Below are 20,412 nucleotides of genomic sequence, written 5' to 3'. Positions count from 1 at the left end.
ATTACTATTACCGTCGTACCTCGGAAATTGAATGGAATCTGTTCTGGAAGTCCGTTCGACTTCCGAAACATTCGGAAACCGAAATTCAGAAGCTCCTGCAGCCAATCAGAAGCCACGGAAGCCCTGTCGGATGTTCGGCTTCCAAAAGAACGTTTAAAAACCAGAACACTTACTTCAATTTTCAGGAGATGGACTGTTCGACTCCCAAGGCGTTCGGTAGCTGATGTATGACTGTATTATATATTATATTTCTATCCCACCTTTCATCCAAGGATCACAGGGCAGTTTGCAATGTAAAAGCTGAAAATACATACCACAGCAACAAACAAAAAGAATACCCACCGCCAGTTGACTGCTGCACCGCATTTTGATTTTCCCAGAATGATCTGTTCTGAAAGGCATTCTTTCCTTCTCCTCCCCCCCCCCCTTTTTGGTTGGAAATGTAATGGTAGCTGCAACAAAATAGTGGCTGCCAACTGATCAGAACTGCAGAATCTATTGAAAGTTTCACCTGTCAAAAATGGCATGTTCCAGCCTTGAAAAGGCAAAAGAGGGGAAGGCATTCTGGGGGAAAAGTGCAGGCCCAGCTTCATTCTAACTATGTGGTTGGTGAGCCAAGGTATTATCCCACCAAACAAGAGAAGGGCCTTTATGTTCACTTGAACACTGTTTCTTGCAAATGGTCCCTTGCAATGTTTTGCAGAGATTTTTTTTTTTTAAATCACTGTTGATGGAGTACCTACAAACTTTGCTGTTTCAAGCTCACAGCTTGCTAGCAACTTGAGAATGTATGAGGCTGATAAAGGGACTGTAGAAGTGGTGCATGTGGTGGGGCAGAACTGCCCTCCTGACACTGACAACATTGCTGCTTACCTGGATGGAGTTGGGTGGTGGGGAGGTTGAGCGATTGCAGGTGCACCAGAGGGAGTGATGCTGCCTCATCCCTATCCAGGTAAGCAGCCATGGCACCAGTGGCAGGAAGGTGAAGGTGCAACACCCCACCCCAATGTTTATTTTGCTCAAAGCTACCCCATGAGATTCATGGCTGAGCAGAAATTTGAATTTGGACCTCCTACATACATGCCCAACACTGTTCACTGCATCACATCACACGTCTCCTTGCAATAAAACAAGCAAACAAAATCGCTCAAGGAAACCATGATGTCAAAGGGAGAAGAGAAATATCTGTATTTTCCCAGGAGGCAAATTGTCTTAATTGAAACACACACACACACACACACACACACACACACACACACACTATAGTGGGGGTGGGGAGATAGTTGTGCTCCCTTTTGAACCTTATTACATTTTCATTTACTAAAATGTAATTAATGAAGGCTTTTAAGCCCCAAGAACCTTTCAAATTAATGAAAAGTCCACCCAAGTAAATTAGACTTGTAGTCCAAGTGCTAGAGATTTAAATTACAGTAGTTAGGCTGACAGCAACCAAGAACAGTTGTCACATACAATTATTTTTAGGGCAGCAACCAGTTCTTACATTATCAGCTGCCACTTCTCAAGGGCTAACAGTAAGACTTCATGTTTTACCATACCAAGTATGCTTGGACTTCTAGCTTCCTCCATTTGCTCACTGGGGTATGATAAATATTCAGGTGGGGAGGGTGGTTGTCTCCACTTCACAATGCTGCCTGTGCTTGAAATGTATCAAAACTAACAAGACAGGTGTATGTGCACACAAAGCAGGAATGACGCTTGAGGCGGCAGCTCCGACCCCGCTGCATATTTTATAACGTTAAAGACAATCTAAAGCACCTTTTTTGAGTTTATCTTAGCTTTGTGCTTTGTAAATATTTTAAACCAAGTGATTCCAAAACGGCAGCTAGAAATACAAAGGCTGGTCAGGGAAACATGGCACCATCAGCAATGGCTGTGATGGGAGCAGTCACAGTGCAAGTAAAAAAACTTATTGCCTCTCTAATTTCAGAATGTCAGAATGCCTTTGAGCTGCTAAAAGATCAGCTGGAGAAACTATCACAAAAAAACCACAGGCAGTGGAAGCAACTGATGACACAGCTCTACACCTAGGAATAACACCCTCTCCAATAAACCAGGGTGGTGGTTTTTTTCCTGAAAGCTGACAGAGAACTTAGTGGAGATGATGACTTATGGACTTGCAAGACTCTAGAGACTGGAAAACAGTGACACCTAGAGAAAGGTGTCCATGCTTTAACAAGCAAGGAGAAGCACAGAAATCTATGAGGCCGCTATGCTCTTTCTCTACTTACAGAAGGGACATTACAGTGAAATCCAATGCACTCATTATCTTTGGGCTACTCCTTTTTTGTTATATGTATATGACTATATTACTAGCTGCTTTAATACTGTCTTTGGGGTGCTTTCATTACTGGACATGCAGATGCAGGTTTTTATGTTTCCCTGATTTTGTTTAGACAGGTACAATTGTATTGACGCTATCCTGTTAAGGAACCTTACTAATCTTAAATACTAACTGGGGTATATCTAGACCTGGGGGAGGAATTTTCTCAATACAGATTTCAAGTTTCTTTCCCTGCAGTTTATAACATGCCTATGCAAGATAACACATCCAAATGGATGTGTCGTAGAAGCTCATGAAAGGAGTAGGGTTCTGCTCTAGGCATGAAGTTTCTGTTTGTTTGTTTTTCTGGAGTTACTGAGAGCCACAAGAGTATATGGATTATCCTATACAGTCAGCATGATTCTGGAGATGAGTAATGTTGGTTGATATATATCAGGGGAGAGATTTATCCCAAAGTATTTCAATTCTCCTCCTGATGCCTTATTTTGTTTTACTCACAACTAATGCTATTAAAATTTATACCCTGGGTGGTCCAATTAAAAGGCAGATAGTTTATGATTTAATTCAAAAGGACTACTCTCATTTTTGCCCCCATCAAGAAATCCGTAACGGAACACAAGACTTCTCCCACATAATTATTATGGAATACAATATTTAGCCCCAGGGAATTCAAAATTGAGGGGAGCTGCTGTACTGCTGACACAATCTTTCGCTTTTGTATGTAAACAAATCTGTAAAGATAAAAAAGGTTGCTTTGTTTGTTTTTTCCCCAAAGGTAAACTAGCCAGAGAAGCAGGGGACAACAGTAGGGGGAGACGAGTGGGGCACACCCCACAAGGAAGGCACCATTAGCTGCACAGGCAAGCAGCTCCCTGGGACTGTACCAAAGCAGGGAGCCTTTTAGAGGATGGCTCACCTGGGCTGACAGCAGGGGCAGGGAGGAGGTGTCTTTAAACCACTCACAGTGCCACCCCTTTCCACAGTTTCACATATTAGGGGCAAAAGGGCTCAACCAGCACCTGTATCTCCTGTTGCCACATCCCTTGTTGCACTTGTGTGACTTGTATGTAGCCACCCTTGCTGTCTGCCTGCTCACCCATGTGAACTGCAGAATGCATTGTTGTGGGTCTCCCTGCTTAGGTAAGTTCTCCCTGGCTAACCTGGAGTCCTGCCCATACTTCTAGCTGGACAAGGAGCCCATCAGGGAGCTTTGCCTGATGCTGGCTCCCCACCTGCAAACTCAGTTCCCTGCGCACAGCGTCATCCCCATGCTCTAGAACAGGGTTTCCAACTGTTTTGGGACTACAATTCCCATCATCCCTGACACCGGTCCTGCTAGCTAGGGATGATGGGAGTTGTAGTCTTTAAAAAGCGGGAGATGCAAGTTTGAGGAATTCTGCTCCAGAAGGTCTCCTGGGCTTGTGCTACTTGGCCATGGGTGCCTTCCAGTAGGATATGACCTATGGTGCTCAACTTGCCTCCCGGTCCTCCACCAGCAGGTCTTCCTTGCTGGATGCCATCAAGGCCCACCCACATGTTTACTGCCACCACCAATACTCCATCAATGTGATGGCCATCTGCAGCAAATAGACTTTTTGCAGTTTGGAATGTGGTGGGCAAATGCATTGAAATGAATAATGGCAGACTTGTAAAAAACACTCCATATGGAAATCAGGATGAATGCAGGTTGATGCTCGTTGTCATACAACTGCCCTGTAAACAAATCAGAGCAAATGCTCTGCAAAGACTGAACATGGTCTACAAACCACATAAGCTTTCTCCAAGCAAAACAAGATGAATGCTGAATAAACGAGTCTTCTTGTGCAGTTCTTTATAAATGAGATGAAGTTTAAAACATATGAAGAGAAGGTAGAAGAGACTATTTAGGTTTGTGATAAAAGCAAGGGTGCTGGGGGGGGTGATCTTTGCAAAATCTGATATGAATAGATCTGAACTTTACCACCTACACTAATGTGCAGATGGGAACTTGGGCTGCAATCCTAACTCATTTACCTGTGAGTAAGCTCCACTGATTTCAATAGGGCTTACATCTGAAAAGACGTGGTTAAGATTGTGCTGTTGGTTTTCCACTGGCTTTCACACATTTTAAAAGATGTTTATTTTAAGAGAAAATACACATTTTAAAACATGTATTTAAATATAAATTTGCATGCTGATTTTTATTTATAATATTGAAATGTGACAGCAGAGACTTATGGCTGAGCAGATGTGAAAGGGGCACAAATCAGAAATAGACTGGTTTGCTCATCCCTAGATAAAAAAGAAGAAATAAGTTCTCAACTCAGGGGCAGGGAGGGATTTGAACTCAGAAAATTTCAAAACGAAAACAGTGACAACCACAGGTCCTATAGGAATGTATTGAGAGAGGGTGAATGAGAACATGCTTGGTGTGCAAACGGCTCTTTCAGAAAGCGGGAATATTCCCTGAATGACCTTTCAAAAAGGTCCCCCTTCTTCATGCCTCTTTTCCTACAGATCACAGCAGCTGCTTCGATAGCAAGATGTTGTTGTGGGTTCCCTCTCTCCCCCAACTACGGTTGCTTCATTCTCACAGTAAGATGGGCCAAGTTGTGAGCATAATAACACCACAGAGCAAAGCAGATTAGGTCTTTGTGATGATTCAATTAAGCCAATTCAGAGTGAGGGCGGGAAATATTGTCGTCACTCTCTAGCTGGGGAATGTAGATGTAGTCTGAGTGGCTATCAGAGAAAGGAGGAAAGCGCTGCTGTAGCCACAAACTTGCTTAATGTTAACAGTTTCACCTCTTGCATGCTTGCCCTCCATCATGTGCCCATTGAGATCAATACCTGACCATTCCTGCTCATGGAACCTGGCAGTGGCTCTACACAGTGAAGGTTGATTCAATAGGGCATATGTGGCTCTGCCCCACCAACCTCAGCCACCCCTCAGACAGCCCCCACCTGCTTGCTTCTTACTTTCAACCATTCCAGGGGCTGGAACTTGCTGTCACCTTTCTCCTCCTCAGTTCTGCCCTTGTAGAACTCAGCTGAGAGGATGGACCAAAAATAGAATGAGTTGTCTCTCACTGATTCTGGCTCCTCCTGCTGTTGGGCTCCTGGTCTTCCAGCCTACCATTCCCAGCAGGCACCAGGCACCACTGGCTCCACTTTTTGCATGCTTCCACCATGTGCGTAGTAAGATCAATACCTTCATAGTCTGCTCCTACCTCACAACAGGTGAACATTTTCACACACACATCCCAATTGCCAAAATAGGTGGGAGTTTGCACAGCAGGAAAAAAAGTCAATGGAAAACATCTCACCCTTTCTGTTCCATCTCAATTTAGGTTTAGGTTTAGGTTACAGTGCAAAAAAAGGCTACAGCGACATTTGCAGTCTCCAAAGATAAAACAAGTTTTATTCCTTGCATTCTCAAACCCTAGGGAAGGGGTAGCCAACTGTGCATGCTCCAGATGTTTTAGACTACAGCACTCATCATCCCTCACTATTGGCAAAGCTGGCTGGGGCGGATGGGAATTGTAGTCCAGAACATCTGAGGAATACCAGATTGGTTACATTTCCCTAGGGAAACTAGCTACAGTTAGCAGATCCTTGGCCTGCAAAGAAAAACCTGGAAGGACTTAAGCTACCTTTTGAGGGTATGTGGCTATACTGGCAAATAAAACATGGCTTATATCAGTAATGAGTTGGTACATTCCTGCTTGTAACTATGACTTTGCAATGGGCCAATAGGCCTGAGGTATGCAAATGGTTAAAGTCAGGCTTTGTCCTTATTGGTTCACTTTGAAGTTGAAGACACAATCACACTCTCTTATGGAACAATGGTATATCATCCAAATGCACAAGCTGGTCTAGGGAAGGCCTTGAAGGCCCACAGTAGCAGGGGTGTGTGTGCAACCAGGAAGACACCTCCAAGATGACCACCATCATGCGTTAACACCCCTTTATAGACACAGTCCGGTATAGCATGTCGGAATCAAGGGGCATAGTCTCATCATTGGCGGCTTTTTAAATCATCTTCAAGGAGCAGCAGTCCAACAAGCTGAACTTCATTGAGCTGTTTCTAGAGGTGCTGAAAACAGCAGAGAAAATTGCCCGAGAAACGTGTGAGAAAAGGAAAGTATGACAACATGGCCAAGGGATACAGGACCCACTGCTCAAAGAAAAGGCAAAGATCCAGTCGGCTGAGAAGAGTGACAAAGTCACACCGGAGACATCGGACAAGATCAAAGAGGAGGAAACATCACTCCAAAAGACGGAGGCCGTTACCTGCTTTCTTCCTCTTCATGGCAGACAAACGCCCCTCGCTCAGGTGTGATCATCCAAACTGGACTGTGGTCCAGATGGCCAAACGGTTGGGGGCTATGTGGCACCAGCAGTCCACTTCTGACAAAGAAAAGTACAAGAAAAAAGCAGCTCAGCTGTGGAGCCAGTACCATAAGGGCAAGGGCAAGGGCAACTGCACCAAGAATCAGAAGAAGAAGTCAGGCAGGAGCTCCGGATTTATGAGAGACTTGGAACGCCTGGGCTGTTGCTAAGTCTGGGAAGCCATTTTAAGACAGCTCTTCACCCACCACGTCCAGAACTTCTGTTAACGCTTGAGTAAAACTAAGGGCACATCCCTAGCTAGTGTACTGATTTATGAGTGGAATTATTTCCTAGAAAAGAAATAAGCTGTTGGCGGGGGGAGGGGATGATTTTGCTTAGCCAGGTATGCAACTTCTTCTAGTGATGGCTATAAGGTTAAAGGTGATTCAGAACTCCAGATTTCCCATTTTGATCTCCCAAACAAGGTGGTAAATTTGGGGTGGGGTTGGGGTGTGTTGTCTGGCAGAGAGAGGAACTAGTGCTACACCGTCCAGAAAGACCAGAGTAGAAGCAGGCCTGCAGAGGATGCTGCACCAGTGGCAACTGAGGATTTATATACAGGACTGGCCCTACCATTAGACAACATGAGGTGACTGCCTTATATGCTCACATTAGGTCTACTGAATGTGGGATATTGTCCTCGGGAATGGTCAAGGGGTTTCTCTGGGTACCATGTCACCCTATGGTCATGCTGGGTCCACCGAGTGGGGTCCTCTCATCAGAGGAGGACTTCAATTCCAGCTATAGAAGCCAGCAGTTTTTAAGACCAGATAAACTCTGATTCTACTTAGTGGAGCTTTAATTGTCTGCTCCACTTTCAGTGAAGTGTTGTTGTTTTGGATTGCTTCATTTTTATCTGCCTTGTGTCTGTTTACAGAGAAAGGCGAGGTGCAATGGCAGTTCTAAATACATAAAATATGCAGTCAAAGACACGAAGCTCCCTTATATCAGGTCAGAACATTTGCCCAGTCTAACCCAGTACTGGCTACTCTGACTGGATATAGCTCTTCATGGGTCTTGGGCAGAGAAGAGGGCCTTTATCATCATCTTTTAACTGGTGATCCCAGGAATCAAACCTACAACCTTCCAAATACTAAGCATGTGCACCGCCACTGAGCTGTATGACCCAGTGGTCTAATGCTGCACACTGCAAGCATAACCCCCAGTGGATGGATTAGACCTTGGAACAGGAACACGCACATTGGAACAGATCAAAAGGGGTGTGCATATGCAGGAAGAATTTGCAGGAAGAGTGGGGCATTGGGGAGCAGCATGGCCAGCAGAATTTAGGGTAAGGCTGGCACGCACAATCCTGATCCCCTTTGCACATCCAGTGAATGTTTTTGGAGGGAGCATTGATGTGTGAAGATCCCTGTAACAAACAGGTTTACCTACAGCCCCTACTAGTAAGATGGGCTATGATGGAGGAAACAAGGGCTCAATCAGAGCAACTTGTCTGTTACCTGGGAGCTACCCTTGGTTCTGCAAACCCACCACTCGATTCTGCTTCCTGATCTCACTTTGGAACCTGGTATCTCAGAGTCTCCAGGAGTGCATTTATGAACTGTGCCTCCCTCAGCCTCCCATTCGTCTGTCAGGTGAGCTCTGCCTGAGGTCTGGCCCATTAGGACTGAACAGAGAGGGATAGGATTCTAAACTAGTTTACTGACTTAGGTTTCCCTGGAAATTAGCTAGTACACCACAAATGATTTTCTCCCCTTTTCCCCATTCTCAATCCTGCCCCCCTCAAAAGAACAAACTTGACACCATCTGCTCTGATGCCAAGAGAATAATTCTGATGGCCACAATTTTGCCTTAGAGAGAATTTAAGAAGCAACGACAGTTTGTTGTTGCAGATGCCACTGTCATCTTGAGCGAAAAACAACAACCACCCAATTCTATTCTATGACTTCATGGCAGAGTATTTAACTGAGCAGGGACAAGGAAATATCACCCTAATGGGACACCAGCATCTTGACAGTCTCCATTCATTAAAATCTATTTCTAGCCATACTCCAGAAGGGTAACTGCTTCGGTTATTTTTCAGTGATACTGCTAAAAATGTTTGAAAGACTATTAAGTTTTATTTTATATATTTTTAACAAAAATAAAATGCATGTTTTAAAACTGCATTGTGCTCCCCTAAATGTGGTAATGGGAGGAAATAATGCAAATTAATATAATTAGAATTATATTCTTTTAAGGTGTGGCTCACAAGCACTCAGCAAATGGATATGGAAGTAACATATGTTTGATCAGTTTAATGGCAGTCTATGTTCAAGGGAACCTAGATGCTTTGAAGCATATAGAAGATCAATGATGTCAGGAAAGTTTTACTAACAGGCAGAGTCCCCATCACTCGGAATGCTCCCCCCTGCAAGGCATACTCTCAAGGGAGTGTTGGGCAAATCTCAGCTCACTCCGTGTAATAATGAAGCCTAACATAGTCACACAGCCACTGTCAACTAGGATTGCAACCTGGAACATTCTACAGATTCCCCAGCAGCAGGAAAGGGTCCTGTGGCAGATGTGGATGGATACCTCAGCAGGCAAGTGTGCACCTTAAGCAGGAGGATATGATATTATTTTTCCTTGGGGCTGCTGCTGCAGCTCTTGAACAGCAGCAGGAAAAAATGGGCTGGGCTGCCACACTCAGGATAGAGAAATCTGTCTATTTCTAGTCTTTGCCACTTTTGCAGGATTTTGCCCATCGTTCTGTTGTTTTAAAGTTATAAATTAGGAGTGGGGGAAGACTTTGGGTGGGGGAGTTCCATCTTCTAGAGAGAACTCATCTGATCTACAACAACCAAATCAATGTGTAGACTGGAATGTGGTGTGCTTCAGAATCTGTACTCCTCCCAAAGAGATCTGTGAGGTAGTACTAGTCGAAGGGCTACTCCTCCCTTCTTTTTAAAACAGGATCTGGCCCTTCACAGAGACACTATAGGGGAGATGGCTGCCCTGTGAGGGACAATGGCATCACCTTCTGTCCCTCACAGCCCACTTCACATTGTGCAGCAGATGCTGTGGTATCTAGAAAGATGTAAATACAGCCCTCAGACCACCTTATAAATGTTTTGTGAGTATATTGGTGGAATCTGTGTTTGTTTGTTACAAAGTGCATTTTTACAGGGGGGGAGGGGCCTACACTCACTGTTTCAAACTAGACCTAAAGTACTTACTATTGGTCATGTGTGGAATGGGCACAGACCATATTGAGGCCGATCTGTCCATCCCTAATTATACTACATATTGTAATGTGTATTTCCCCCCAACATATGGTTTCCAATGCACATTCTGATAAACTGCTGAGACTGTCTTACAGCATTTGGAGAAGTGCAAAATCAGGTAGGTGGCTCCGCTTCTTTGGGGAAGGGATAAAACTCAGTGGTGGAGCATCTGCTTTGCATGCAGAAGGTGTCAGGTTCAGTCCGTGACATTTCCAGGTAGGGCTGGGGAACACTTCTTTCTGAAACCCTGGAGAGTCGCTGCCAGTCAGTGTAGATGGGTCAATGGTCTGACTCAGTACAAGGCAGCTTCCTTATGTTCCTATGATCCGCTTGGTATTCTCAGAGATGTGGAACAGGTTGTTTCAAGTGAGTTCTGATCCATTCATAAATCTTAGAGATGTGGATCAGGTGGTTTCAAATAGGAGTTTTGCAGAGTGAATCCCTGTGCCCAGGCTTTTATCTCTAGGAGCTCTGAGGTTATGCCACTGGGTATCAAGGGGTCTCAATTCCATCAGTCCTGACAACCTCACTTAATGTAAGCCCCTTTGACAGCAACCATAACTTCTAACAATGTATAGATCTTTTGGGACTCCCTCCACCTACTCCGTCCTATTTCAGCTGCAATTTCTTTCTCTCTAGCTAAGGTTGAGCTAAACCTCTAACTGTTCCCTGATCCTACAAGAACTTAACCCTAAGCACCAAAGCAACCATTATATGGGCAAATGCACAGTCCCATCCTCCTGTTTGCAGAGAAAACACCAAACACTGAAGGGGGTCTGCTTTCAGGAGAAGAATGGAATGGGTTGGGAGGAGTGAACCGGGTTCGATTCCCTGCTCCTCCACATGCAGCTGCTGGGTGACCTTGGGCTAGTCACACTTCTCTGAAGTCTCTCAGCCTCACTCACCTCACAGAGTGTTTGTTGTGGGGGAGGAAGGGAAAGGAGAATGTTAGCCGATTTGAGACTCCTTCGGGTAGTGATAAAGCGGGATATCAAATCCAAACTCCTCCTCCTCCTCCTCTTCTTCTTCTTCTTCTGAACAAGGCAAATCTCCTCTGGAAATCCCTACTCCCAGACAGACTCACCTTTATTTTCTGAGCCAAGCTTGGGAGACAAGTTTACAAAATGGTGAGAGGATTTTTGGGCAAGATTGGCAGAAAGGACAATAATTAGTGCCCACGGGGTGGCATGCATATTTGTGGTACGACAAGGTTAAAGCACATAAAGCATTTAAAAACCATATTGTCAGGAAAGCATTGTTCAATGTCTGGATAAGATACAAAGACTTATTGGAAAATAAAACCCCAAGGTGGTTGTCACCAATGGAAGCGAAGGCTCAGAAAAAGCTCAATATGGAGGCCAAATGGCCGAAATATTGGGAAATATTGGAACAAGAAGGAGAGAAATTGAAATTGCAGAGTTTTGAGAAATTAAAAGATAAAGTGCGAGACTGGCTTCATTATTATCAAATAAGAGAGGCCTATAATTTGGACAAAAAAATTGGCTTCCAGGTGGAAAAATCAAAATTGGAAACAGAACTGTTAGATCCCAAAACTAAGATACTTTCAAGAATGTATAACTTGCTGTTAAAATGGAATACGCAGGATGAAACGGTTAAATCTGCTATGATTAAATGGGCACAAGATATTGGTCATAACATTATGTTTGCTGACTGGGAACAGTTGTGGACCACCGGTATGAAATTTACGGCATGTAATGCTTTAAGAGAGAATATTATGAAAATGATATATAGGTGGTACATGACACCAGCCAAGCTTGCAAAAATATATCATTTGCCTGATAACAAATGTTGGAAATGTAAAGAAAATGAAGGTACATTCTTTCACCTTTGGTGGACATGCCCAAAGATTAAGGCTTTCTGGGAGATGATCTATAATGAAATGAAAAAGGTATTTAAATATACCTTCCTGAAGAAACCAGAGGCCTTTCTCCTGGGCATAGTCGGCCAATTGGTGCCAAAGAAGGACAGAACTTTCTTTATGTACGCAACAACAGCAGCAAGAATACTGATTGCAAAGTATTGGAAGACACAAGATTTACCCACCCTGGAAGAGTGGCAGATGAAGGTGATGGACTATGTGGAACTGGCGGAAATGACTGGCAGAATCCGAGACCAGGGAGAAGAGTTGGTGGAAGAAGATTGGAAGAAATTTAAAGACTATCTACAGAAATATTGTAAAATTAATGAATGTTAAGATGATGATTGGATTGAATAGGGGGTATTAGCAACAAAGTTAATAAGAATATGCAAAAATGAATTGATAATGGATGAAAATATAGAGTTATAATATGTTAAGATATAGAGTTAAGATAAATGAAAGAGGGTAAGGATTTGCTGATTTGATTATCTAAATGGGAATACAAAAAGGGGAGGTGTGAGGAGGTCAAGGAAACAAGTTAATGAGCATAAAGTTATAAAAAATGGATTTGTTTTTAATTCTCTTTTACCTATTCGTTTTTTGTATATTGTATTTTTATTTGTATTTCTTCTTTTTTATGTATTTTTTTAGGTTTTCTTTTTTTTGTTCTTTTCATATGTTCTTTTTTGTATTTTGTAAACTGATGTTTTTGTAAAATTCCAATAAATATTATATATATATATAAATAATAATAATTATTGCCCACGTACTTCCTGCCTGGGACATGGGTGGCGCAGTGAGTTAAACCACAGAGCTTAGGACTTGCTGATCAGAAGGTTGGCGGTTCAAATCCCAGTGACGGGGTGAGCTCCCGTTCCTCGGTCCCTGTTCCTGCCAAGCTAGCAGTTCGAAAGCACACCCCAAAGTGCAAGTAGATAGATAGGTACCACTCTGGCGGGAAGTTAAATGGTGTTTCCATGCACTGCTCTGGTTCGCCAGAAGCAGCTTAGTCATGCTGGCCACATGACCTGGAAGCTGTACACCGGCTCCCTCGGCCAATAATACGAGATGAGCGCTGAAACCCCAGAGTCGGTCCCCTATTCATGTGGTATCACCTAATGTGGCCCTAGGGAAACTCTCAAGAAAGGGACAAATCCTCACATTCTGCTCTCACAGAGCTCTCATCAAAGACCTGAATCTTAGTCTCTGTCTACATCAGGGGTGGATAAACTGCAGCTCTCCAGCAGTTGCTAAACTACAGCTCCTATCATTAGCAGCCATTTGCTATTTTGGCTGGGGTTTGATGGGGGTTGGGAGCCCAGCAACATATGCAGGGCCACATGCTCCCCACAACACCACTCAACATCTTAAGAACAACACAGCATGACAATAATAATAATAAGGCTCCCCTGCACACTTGCCGACTCCGAATTCAATGTATATTGGTTCAATCTGGGACCATCGCTCCTTCTCACATGCACAGCTTTCAGCAGGGAGAGACACTTTACATATTTTTCATATGCTCCAAACTAATGAAAATGACATTATAATAGATCTTGTAATATCATTTTTATACAGCTTAATGCGGCCTTTGTTACCGTTGCTAAGAGGCAGGAGATGACTAAAGAGAATACCTTTTAAGTTCTGCCGAAGAAAATCAGCAGCAATGCCACTTTAAATTTAGCGAGACAGGCTAAATGGATTAATTTGGATCACTGGCAGATAAATGAGTGGTGGTGTGCATATGTGGGGAGTGGAGTAGAGAATGGATTAATTTTGATGGCTACCTGACACAGCCGAAGAAAATACTGGTGTTTCAGTATGCTTAATCCACTGATCCAGGAAAGGATATCCCCTTACTTTTTAAGGGCTCACAGCAATCAAGACAGAGACTAAGATACTGGTGGGCAGTGGAGGTGCCAGCCATTTCCTCCTGAGCTATTTTCTTGATCTAACCACCACCATCCCACCGCCCACCAAAAAGTGCCTTAGGGCCAGATGACACTTTTGAGGGGAGATATTCATCAGGAAAATAGTGCAGAGGAAATGGCTAAATCCCCCTTCCCCCAGCATCAGGGTGCTGATCTGAACTTTGCACACACATACACATCTCTTAAGATATTTGCATTAAAAAAAAAAACCCTGCACAATGAATGCAAAGTCAGGTTAATGTCACATGGCTCTAAAACTAGCAAAATGTTTCAGAAAGGTTCTATTCTCCACTGTAAAGCCGCGTTCCACTTCCCTAATTCACAGCGTCACTAGGAAAGCACTAAAGTTTTATTAGGCACTGGATAACCTGTACACAATACAACCTGGATCTGAAACAAGTTTGCTATTTTGATGTAACAATTCCCTCCCGAAAAGTGCTTTTAAAATAGGTCCTGTGAATTCATGTGAAGGTCATGTTGGCATTTAAAAAAGACAAAGAGTCAGTTTGGTCCCTGTACCCCAAATCTGAAAGCAATACATTCACAGAGCTGAAAGAAATCTATAATTCTGATCATATTAGGTTGCTTTAGACAAAGCCAGAACATTGGTCCCATCCACTCCCCGATTTATCTACTCTGAGAAGTTGGGGCTTGTGGAACCTCAGCCAGTGGCATTTCCTCTTCATTCATCTAAGGGTGCCAATAATTAAATCTGGGATCTTCTGCATGCAAACCATGAAGCTATGGCTTCTTCTACCTGTTGGGTTGATCAACTCCTGAACCAGGGATCAAGCTGCTAGCCAGACTGGACCTTTAGAAAAGAGCAGAAAGGCACATCTGTCCCTGGAGGCCAACCCAAAAATGGTAATCCCCAAAGAAGCCCCCAACCCCATCACAAAGCATAGAAGTACTTGATCTGAAACAAAACCAACCTGAAACTCTCTGGAAGGGGCACTGAGAATCTTAGATGAGATTGTGAGATGCTGACAAACCTAATGCATTTCTGGAAGCTATGTATGACTGACACACACACACACACACCATTTTTGAAGGTCAAAAGCATCCCTTGCAAGGAAGACTTTACACGATTAAGATTCCCTTGGCAGATGTATTAAATTTTAGACAAAGGTCTATTATTAACTTTAGTGGTATTTCCAAAAAAGGGAGCTATGTATATCTTTAAAAAAATATGGGGAAACAACAAGGTCAAATTAAACACACACACACACACACACACACCAAGCAGCCTGAATTGTTGAAAGAAGAAGTGAATTACTATGGAAGGAGAGGTGAGCTAACCTTAAAATGCCTCTCCAAGTGAGCCCCCTGCCACTCCTCTAATGGAGGTTATTTGTAGCTATACTCATTTTAACCGGCAGAGTTATGGCTGCATCAGCGCTTTCTATTAACAACATCTTTCTTACAGTGTAGCCACTGCACCAAAAGTTCTACAGAATCAAATCTATAAAAAGGGAGGGGGTTTCTCTCAGTTTCTCATTTTTCTAATTTTAAGTTCAGTTCTCAGCTTTTCCATATGAAAATTCATCTGAATTTTAGTGTGTAAATTCTCCTTATATACTCATTTTAATGCGATTTTTGCTTGTAAAGCTTTTTCCCAATGTGAAGCATTTTTGTTTGTTATTTGATGATAGATATCATTCAGTTCTCCTATTGTTTCAGAAAGTGTGAATTAGGCAGGTTCAACTTTGAACGTGAACTGAAGCAAGTTTCTCCTCCAGCCTTGCATGCATAGTCTCCAACTGCCCCCAAAATGCCAGGACTGTCACACAAAAAACACTTAGGCCACTGCAACTTCTCACTTTGTCATGCAGAATCACAAATTCCTATCCTGCGGCTACTGAAAGACCTAGCTCACTGCTAAGTCTTCACCAATCAATGCGCTCCAGATATTTTGGCTTACAATTCCCATCAGTCCCAAGTCAGCATGGTCAATAATATGAAATGATGCGAGCTTTGAAATAGGTCTTTATTTTATTTCATTTCCTGGTGCAAAACATAAAGGGTTTCACAAATTCAGATCACCAAGCCAAAAGCTTTGGACAATAGAACACTGCCCCTCTCTTTGACTGTGGCTCCTCTCCACACCAGTGTTACTATAGGTTGGAATCCACATGGAGGGTGCTTTGTGAAATTTGATGCAAAATTGGGAGAGAGTGGGGAGGAGTGATAATAATAATAATAATAATAATAATAATAATAATAATAATAACAACAATAATTTATTTATTTATACCCCACCCTCCCTGGCCAGAGCCAGGCTCAGGGTGGCTAACACCAGTAAAATTACAGTAAAAACACAATAGGGGGGGGGACAACAATTTAAAATACAGGTTAAAATGCAATTTAAAATGAAGCCTCATTTTAAAAGTAGCCCATAGATCAAAACCATAAGCAGAGGGAAACATAAGGGTCAGACTGAGTCTAAACCAAAGGCCAGGCGGAACAGCTCTGTCTTGCAGGCCCTGTGGAAAGATGTCAAGTCTTGCAAGGCCCTAGTCTCTTGTGACAGAGCGTTCCACCAAGTAGGGGCCAGTACTGAAAAGGCCCTGGCCCTAGTTGAGACCAATCTAACCACCTTGTGACCTGGGACCTCCAAAAAGTTGTCATTTGTGGACCTTAAGGTCCTCCGCGGGACATACCAGGAGAGGCAGTCCCGTAGGTATGTGGATCCTAGGCCACATAGGGCTTTAAAGGTCAAAACCAGCACCTTAAACCTGACCCTGTTCTCCACCGGGTGCCAGTGCAGTTGGTAAAGCAATGGATGAATGTGATCCCATGGCAAGGACCCCGTAAGGAGCCTCGCCATGGCATTCTGCACCCGCTGGAATTTCTGGGTCAGCTTCAAGGGCAGCCCCATGTAGAGCTCGTTACAATAATCAAGCCTGGACGTGACCGTTGCATGGATCACTGTGGCCAGATCAGGGCGAGAAAGGTAAGGGGCCAACTGCTTAATACGGCGGAGATGGAAAAATGACACCTTTGCTGTGGCTGCAACCTGCACCTCCATGGAAAGGGAGGCATCAAAGGTTACACCCAGGCTCTTGACAGAAGGCATTGGCACTAATTGAGCCCCTGCAAGAGATGGGAGTTGGCTCCCCAACCCTGTGTTGTCCCAACCCAACCAGAGGACTTCTGTCTTCGAAGGATTTAACTTCAACTGGCTCCCATGCAGCCATCCAGCCACAACTTCCAAGCATCTGGTCAGTGTGTCCAGGGCCGAGTCAGGGTGGCCGTCCATCAGCAGATAAAGCTGGGTGTCATCAGCATATTGATGACAACTCAGCCCAAAGCTCTGGACAATCTGGGCAAGGGGGCACATAAGGATATTGAAAAGCATTGGGGAAAGGATTGCGCCCTGCGAGACTCCACACACCAAGGAGTGCCGTGGGGACAACTCCCTCCCTAGTGCCACCCTCTGTCCCCGACCTGAGATAAAGGAGTGCAGCCATTGTTGGACTGTGCCCTGAATCCCCACGTCGGCAAGGCAGTGGTCCAAAACTTCACGATCGACCATGTCGAAGGCTGCTGACAGATCTAAGAGAATCAGCAGTCCCGACCCGCCTCAATCCAGCTGTCTACGGAGATAATCTGTTAGGGCGACCAAAGCTGTCTCGGTCCCATAATCAGGGCAAAAGCCAGACTGAAATGGGTCCAGAGCCGATGTTTCATCCAGAAACCTACCAAGCTGTTCGGGAACTGCGTTCTCAAATACCTTATCCAGGTACGGAAGATTCGAAACTGGGCGGTAATTGGATAGATCTAAAGGATCTAGAGATGTTTTCGTTAAGAGCGGATGCATCACTGCTTCCTTCAGCTCCCTTGGGAAAGTCGCCGTGCAAGGACTGATTGATGATCTCACCCGGGGGGCCCGCACCTCATCTGGACACACTCTAATCAGCCAGGACAGGCACAGGTCAAGGGGACAAGTGGTGGGCCTTCCAGTTCAGAGGAATCTGTCTACATCGGCAGGGAGTATTTGATCAAAGTGGTCCAATACTGGACCCGAGGACAGTCGAGGGGCCTCCAGTTCTGTTACTGTATCCAAATTGGCAGGGAGGTCACAGTGGAGCAGCAAGACTTTCTCTGCAAAGAAGTTCACAAATGCCTCACAGCTGTGGGTCAAATTCATATTTAAATTTGACTGTTCCTCTAGAGTTCCTCCTATGCAGCCCATAGCTACCGGTATGCCTTTGTTGAGTCTCACATATCCCCTCTCTGTGTATTTGTATATATTTCATTTGGAGAATTTCCAAGTGCTATTCCCATGTAATTGGCAGCCATTGCCAAGGGCAAGGAAAGACATGACAAGTTGATTACCAGCATACATGAGTCATGCTTAGTCAATGTGGCAAAATAGAGGCCTTCTCATAGAACAAATCAGTTGATCAGAGGCCTATCAGTGCAAGGACTTCCTCACCCTCTCATCTTCTTGTGCCCTTGCACCCCGTAAAACTGTTCTGGGGTTTTCCCCAACGTTCCAGAGCAGTTTCAGGAGCTCTATTACTCAAATGGAAATCCCCGAGTTAATGGAACAAGTGCATTGGTAAAGGGACCCCTGACCATTAGGTCCAGTCGTGGCCGACTCTGGGGTTGCAGCGCTCATCTCGCTTTATTGGCCGAGGGAGCTGGTGTACAGCTTCTGGGTCATGTGGCTGCCATGACTAAGCTGCTTCTGGTGAACCAGAGCAGCACACGGAAATGCCATTTACCTTCCCGCTGGAGCGGTACCTATTTATCTACTTGCACTTTGTCGTGCTTTTGAACCGCTAGGTTGGCAGGAGCAGGGACTGAGCAACGGGACCTCACCCCGTCGTGGGGATTCAAACCGCCGACCTTCTGATCGGCAAGCCCTAGGCTCTGTGGTTTAACCCACAGCACCACCCGCGTCCCTTGAAGCTGAGACTATCTGCATACAAAACGTGAAAACTATCAATTTTCTAAACCTTTGTGAGCAGAGATCAAGTTTGCCATCCAACATCCTTCAAAAGGACAGTCGGTAACACAACGTAAAAATGTCTTACAAGCATTGTGTGTGTTCTACTGTTTAGCCGCTGCCTGCCCTGCACCCACCTGCCTGCCCCTGCTTCATACAGATCCCCCAGCCCCATCTGTTTCATTTCCACATAACTCAGTTGCAGAGTCCATCTGCTCCTCTGGAAAAACAGAGGCTATTTTGCCAAAAGGAATGTTTATCAAAAGGGTTCTGGAAGACAATTTGCTGTGGTTTGTTTTCTTAAAAAGCTGGAGCAAATGTTTATAGAGTCTTCAGCTCCAGAGGAGGGGGTCATCTCGAAAAATATGCATATTAAAAAGCCAATTTTGCCTACAAGGAGTAAATGAGCTCCCCTCAAAGTGATTTGATGTCATCCTTTGGCCAATTAGCCCGAGACAACAGGCTTGCCAAGCAGCCTTACAATGCAGTTTTTTACCATGCAGAAACAGGCGCAATATGCTAATCGGTTTATTAGTGGCATTACTTATAAGCCATTCCATAGCTCCCCAGCTGTGATTACTGCTATGCCACAGTCAAATTTTCAAGAAAATGGCCAAAATTAGCCACAGCGTAGATGAACTTTCCCCCCTCTACCCATCAATAAAAGGCCATTAAAAATTCTCTCAGAGTTCAAGCCTTGTGTTTCATGCCAGAGATTACACACACACACACCACACACAAACTCTCCACCACAATTGCCTGTAATGTATTAGCAATATTCCCAGTCAAATTGCATTAAACACTAAAAGAGCACATTTTGCAGCTGGGGAGCAAGTGTTTGTGGGTGGTTAAGTGCCACTTTAATGCAAAAGAATTAGTGCAATATTCATCATTTTATTTTACGGGTGGTTGTGCAGACAGAAAATCCCTACATTCCAAAAGACTAGCAAGAGATGAGAACCAAATTCATAAAAACTGCATTGTCTCAATCAAGGACAAATCCAGCACTCAGATTCCAACAGTGGCTTGACAGGAACCTCAAAAGCAGGCATGAAGGCTACAACCTTCCCCTGAAGTTTGTCCCAACACTCAGTACTCAGAGATATATTGCCCCTGGACATTGAGGTTCCATCATCAGGTTATCTATTTTTTATTTTATTTTAAAAAGCCATTTAAGCTACTAGGCAGAGAATTTGATTCAGCAATGAGCAGAACAGCTCATAACTGGGGTCTGGGCATGTCAGTAACAGTGTGAATCTTGATATTGAAAAAAGGAAAACTATTCAAGCCTGAGGAAGGGCAAATCTGTTCATTTCAGTTTCTCCCAGTTCAGTTCTCCACATTTCTATATCAGTCAGCTTTTTGTTTCTTAAAAAAAAAAGTCATCATGAAAATTCAGCAGCATTTTAGTGGAAACTTACCCTAATATACAATTCTTTGAATACAAATGTGCCTGATTTGGGCACTGGGTTATCAGGACAGATTAAGGATTCTGCTGGTTTACCACCTGCCTTGTAGCCCTGCAGTCTCCCTGCCTGAGCTGACAGAGATGGTCTAGTAGGCAGTGTTGAGGACTCCCAGTTTGAGGGGACTTCAACATCCAGGCCAAGGGAACTGGCTCTGGGGTGTCTCAGGACTTCATGGCTGCCATGACAACCACGGGGCTGTCCCAACATGTCATTGGCCCAACACATATGGCATCTCACCTGAGCAGGAAGAGGGTGATCTGAAAGTGGGGGATACTA

General features: G+C 44.1%; 1 protein-coding gene across 3 annotated transcripts in view; it reads right to left on the bottom strand.

Moving 5' to 3' along the window:
- Positions 1 to 20,412, bottom strand: part of CSMD2 (CUB and Sushi multiple domains 2) — a 480,348-nt gene that overhangs the window by 260,475 nt on the left and 199,461 nt on the right. The window lies entirely within an intron of this gene.

The sequence above is a fragment of the Podarcis raffonei genome, chromosome 8, assembly GCF_027172205.1.
Source record: "Podarcis raffonei isolate rPodRaf1 chromosome 8, rPodRaf1.pri, whole genome shotgun sequence".
Taxonomy (NCBI): Eukaryota; Metazoa; Chordata; class Lepidosauria; order Squamata; family Lacertidae; genus Podarcis; species Podarcis raffonei.
Note: the sequence above shows the minus strand (reverse complement) of the source record. Positions and strands in the feature narration are given on the sequence as shown.